The sequence below is a fragment of the Chanodichthys erythropterus genome, chromosome 15 (assembly GCF_024489055.1).
Source record: "Chanodichthys erythropterus isolate Z2021 chromosome 15, ASM2448905v1, whole genome shotgun sequence".
In the NCBI taxonomy this organism is placed as follows: Eukaryota; Metazoa; Chordata; class Actinopteri; order Cypriniformes; family Xenocyprididae; genus Chanodichthys; species Chanodichthys erythropterus.
The window spans coordinates 37,613,396-37,619,168 of record NC_090235.1 but is presented as its reverse complement, the minus strand read 5'-3'; positions in this window follow the sequence as shown (position 1 = coordinate 37,619,168).

Genomic DNA, 5,773 nt, shown 5'->3' with positions numbered 1-5,773 from the left:
AAATAAAAATAATGAAATACACTCAAACTATAAATAAAAACATATAGCCTACAGCGAAACATAAAATAAAAGCATTCAAGACGTTTTGCTCTCAGTATCATTAAAAACATATGCTATGCTAACGTAACATTTTGCTAACATATATTTCAGACGATCAAGGAAATCACAGAGGTAAAAATATTAACAAAAGTACTTAAAGTAGACTGTGGGTAATGTTACTTAACCAATCTGACGCAGTTGTTGAACTTTATTGCTATAAAACTGACGAGAAACACGGAGAAACGTCGACGCTGTCCTCTCCAGCAGCTTGAATGTTTTCCCGGTTGCCATGGCAACTCTAACGGCCACCTGCACTAACGTAAACATAACAATAAAAAAAGGTTTTGCGTCTTTCCAAAGTTAACTTTATACATTTTTATAAAAGCCATTTATTCGTTGTCACCTCGGAAAAATAAATTCTTCTCTCAGAAAAATTAACTTTACACTCTTATCAACATACTGTGGGCACACGCGCACTCCATTTGTGGAGGCGCGCGCTGTATGTCACGTCACTATATATAAAAAGCAGTCATCCATACTCTGATTTGGTGAAAAGAAACATTTTTTTTTCTTAAGGGGACATTTCAGTCTTGTGTCTGACATTTAATTACACGTTTTATATTGCAAATTCTGGTAATAATAACATATAAAGAATGTGTAAATGATGGTAATGAAATTACGAGCACATGACGTTGCTGTTACGTTGCCAGTAAGTCATGGAATGACCATTATATTACGAATAGAGGACGTATCTGGAACGTCCTTGGTAATCTTGTAACGTTAGGAGAACGTACTGACGACGTTGTGAGATGGTAATTTGATGGTAATATTATTACGGGCATACAACGTTGTAGTTACGTTACTAGTAAGTCATGGAATTACCAATATATTACGAATAGAGGACGTATTTGGAACGTTCTTGGTAATCTTATAACGTTAGGAGAACGTACTGACGACGTTGTGAGATGGTAATCTGAAGGTAATGAAATTACTGGCATGCGACGTCGTAGTTACGTTGTCAGTTAGTAAGTCATGACATTACCAAAAAGTACGAATACATTACGTAACTGTTACGTCGTGTGTTAGCTGGGAAGGCGTGGTCAAAGCCAGCTTAGTATATAAACAGTTGTTATTTAGCATTCATTAGAGAGAATCATTGAAGCTACAAGAGGATCTGCATACTGTAAGTGTTTTGCTGTCGTTTCTAGTTGATTTTAGTGCTGTATAGTTGCTTTACTGCTTGTTTACTGAGGTCACGTGGCAAATCGCGTTTGGTTTCGTTTGCTCTGAGTCAGTAAGGCGTGGTCAAAGCCAGCTTAGTATATAAACAGTTGTTATTTAGCATTCATTAGAGAGAATAATTGAAGCTACAAGAGGATCTGCATACTGTAAGTGTTTTGCTGTCGTTTCTAGTTGATTTTAGTGCTGTATAGTTGCTTTACTGCTTGTTTACTGAGGTCACGTGGCAAATCGCGTTTGGTTTCGTTTGCTCTGAGTCAGTAAGGCGTGGTCAAAGCCAGCTTAGTATATAAACAGTTGTTATTTAGCATTCATTAGAGAGAATCATTGAAGCTACAAGAGGATCTGCATACTGTAAGTGTTTTGCTGTCGTTTCTAGTTGATTTTAGTGCTGTATAGTTGCTTTACTGCTTGTTTACTGAGGTCACGTGGCAAATCGCGTTTGGTTTCGTTTGCTCTGAGTCAGTAAGGCGTGGTCAAAGCCAGCTTAGTATATAAACAGTTGTTATTTAGCATTCATTAGAGAGAATCATTGAAGCTACAAGAGGATCTGCATACTGTAAGTGTTTTGCTGTCGTTTCTAGTTGATTTTAGTGCTGTATAGTTGCTTTACTGCTTGTTTACTGAGGTCAAGTGGCAAATCGCGTTTGGTTTCGTTTGCTCTGAGTCAGTAAGGCGTGGTCAAAGCTTAGTATATAAACAGTTGTTATTTAGCATTCATTAGAGAGAATCATTGAAGCTACAAGAGGATCTGCATACTGTAAGTGTTTTGCTGTCGTTTCTAGTTGATTTTAGTGCTGTATAGTTGCTTTACTGCTTGTTTACTGAGGTCACGTGGCAAATCGCGTTTGGTTTCGTTTGCTCTGAGTCAGTAAGGCGTGGTCAAAGCCAGCTTAGTATATAAACAGTTGTTATTTAGCATTCATTAGAGAGAATCATTGAAGCTACAAGAGGATCTGCATACTGTAAGTGTTTTGCTGTCGTTTCTAGTTGATTTTAGTGCTGTATAGTTGCTTTACTGCTTGTTTACTGAGGTCACGTGGCAAATCGCGTTTGGTTTCGTTTGCTCTGAGTCAGTAAGGCGTGGTCAAAGCCAGCTTAGTATATAAACAGTTGTTATTTAGCACTCATTAGAGAGAATCATTGAAGCTACAAGAGGATCTGCATACTGTAAGTGTTTTGCTGTCGTTTCTAGTTGATTTTAGTGCTGTATAGTTGCTTTACTGCTTGTTTACTGAGGTCACGTGGCAAATCGCGTTTGGTTTCGTTTGCTCTGAGTCAGTAAGGCGTGGTCAAAGCCAGCTTAGTATATAAACAGTTGTTATTTAGCATTCATTAGAGAGAATCATTGAAGCTACAAGAGGATCTGCATACTGTAAGTGTTTTGCTGTCGTTTCTAGTTGATTTTAGTGCTGTATAGTTGCTTTACTGCTTGTTTACTGAGGTCACGTGGCAAATCGCGTTTGGTTTCGTTTGCTCTGAGTCAGTAAGGCGTGGTCAAAGCCAGCTTAGTATATAAACAGTTGTTATTTAGCATTCATTAGAGAGAATCATTGAAGCTACAAGAGGATCTGCATACTGTAAGTGTTTTGCTGTCGTTTCTAGTTGATTTTAGTGCTGTATAGTTGCTTTACTGCTTGTTTACTGAGGTCACGTGGCAAATCGCGTTTGGTTTCGTTTGCTCTGAGTCAGTAAGGCGTGGCCTGCTGAACTAACGTTGTAATAAGCTGGTATAAGTGCACAGTGTACCGCGGCAGCCCCCATGTGAAGCCCTCCTCGTGTGAAGACCGAAGAGTGTAAAGACCAGCGACCAGGGGCGTAACTACAGACAGTGCAGGCAGTGCAGCCGCACTGGGGCCCGTGCGGCGGGGGGGCCCGCTGCGCACCCGGGCCCTGCCCACATCGCAAGTGGGCCCCTGGCGATGAAGTGTCTCGTCAGGATGCTATATTATACATTCATTTTTAACCCATAATAATAAAACCGATTTAAATGACGTTCTTCTCGTTTTATTAATTTGAGGCCGTTTCTATTGCGTTATTTTGATGACAAATGTGAGAGAACATAATTGTAACACGAGAGTAGAGCGCAAATTTCTCTGTTTTCTCTCAGGTGGATATCTTTCACTAGGCAATTCACAATGACGCGCATGCGTTCTCATAATGGTCTCACGGCTCATGCTGAGCGAGCTCAAGCCTTGTCCTGTGCACTCCGAGTGAACCTTCTTGCTCTTTCTTTAGAATTGTTTTCTCACCTTGAATTAATGTTGCCGTAAACTTTCAACCACCAGACTCTCGATTAAATGAAGAATAGCACCGTATAGGCTAGGGGAGCGCGGTGCACAACCTAACGCGGAGTAGCCTAAGTAACACAGATATCACTGAACATTTACAACGCAAAAGTAAATTTCTAAAGTTATTTTTTTCCATCTCTGTTTTTTTTTGTGTTTATTTAAAATAAAACAAATCTGATATTATTTAATCTTATTTAACAGTTGAGACTGTTATTTAATGCTAACCAGCAAATCCCAGTTGTGCAGATGGGGTGCTATTATAGCCTATTCTATAGCCTAATTTTATAAATTCTTTTGAGAAACCATGAGAAAAGGGCGACTAATGACTCACAGTCAATCTTCAGAAATTATGAATTATTATATTTTTAACTAGCCTACGCTGTATAGCCTAGCTGTATGATGTGTTTGCTATCAAACTCAAAACATTGTATAGGCTATTTTTAATGATTAAAAATGCCATTTTTTATTATTTTTGTATTAATTAATTTTTTGGACATAATGTTTTAGTTTAGATATTTTTTTATTAAGGTAACATTTTAAGCTGTCATTTGGTCATGTTAATCTTAATGCGCCTCACCTTTGGGGCATGTTGTCACAATTCACTTCTAAGAAAAAAGTATCCTATAGGCTATAGAAATTATAAGGACTCACCTTTTCGTTTCATGAGATAGGCCTAGCATTTGCGATCTGATTTGTTTTTGCCAGTTCTCAGTTATTAAAGTCTATATAGTTATTTTGAGATAAATGCTTATAAATATGTATTTATTGAATTATTTTATTTAGTGATCTATCAGTTCATCAGATCTTCTATGACGTGTGGGCACACATCGACAGAAACATTGGAAACATCAAATTAAATGCGCTGAGTTTGAAATTGTAAATCACACGTCATTCACATTCTACCGCTTATTGTTGACTATTTATAGGCCTACACCCCTAAATGTTCCCGTTTCTTCCCGCCCGGTATTTTATCAAAAATGGCAGTAACAACCAAAAGTGTTTAGAAATATTTTGAGAAAACCATTAAATTATTCCACATAATAAATGAGTCTTGTTTTATTTGTTATAATTTCCATGACTTTCCAAAAGAGGGTGAAATATTGAGAGATTGATTATGCTGATCAGACAAAGAAATAAATATATTTATAAATAGGCCTATATAGCCTACTATAAATCATGTAGGCCTAACGTTACCATGGAACAGCTGTGTGGAAACGCGTCATCACAGTCCGTGAAAGGGTCCATTCATAAATCTCTATTTTGATCATGTGACAAGACTACAACTCCGGCGGCAAAATTAAACGGCTGAGACTTAAGCGAGTAGCCATGCCATTCAAACACAAAAGTGGTTGTAAGAAGAGACAGAAGAGAAAAGAACAGGAGGAGAAGACTGCCAAGCTCCCAAAATTGGATTCCTTTGGATTTTTTACCAATTCTCCCCATCTGAAGTCCACTCCAAGCAGCATTTGTACATCATTATCGGTTCAGCTTGATTCAACTACAACGCTGCCCTCATGTAGCACTAGCAGGTAGTCTAGTCTTAGGAAGCTATCTAATGTTGGTATAAATAATCATGAATTATAACGTAAATTATTGTGGTCAGCAGCTCATTAATAGCGTTGTAGACAGTGCTTGAAGTGGATGAAATAAAGTGCCGGTACTTTAAACGCAACTCAAATAGGCACAGATACTTTTCAAAGGATTCAGTGCACCTTATAAGCTGCCATGCCCCTGGCTGTTATTATTTTAGGGCCACTTCATTGTGTGTATGTGCTTGTGGATTTTAAATTGTTTGTGTGTTTAAGTTCATTTAACACAAAAAGTAGCAATACACAGCTGCAAAAATAAATAAAGTTGAATTAATGTATTTGATTTCCATTGTTGTCCTTGATTTTAAAAAAAAATAGATTAGTGTCAATGATTCATTTAGCTTATATCTGCACCCTAATTACTTACAAAATTACCTAATTACAAATAAAGTAAATTTTAACACAAAACTCTTCACTCTTATACTGAAATCATCACAGACTGTACCTTGATATAGAAAGGCAACTTATTCCACTTCTTATTACCTGAATATTTAAACAACCTTTGACCATATAATGTCTTACACCTACATTAATATATGCTTCTATAGGGTTCTATAGGGTTCCTTTCTAGACACAAGCGCAGTGTGTTTCTGCTTCATCAACCCTATATATAAC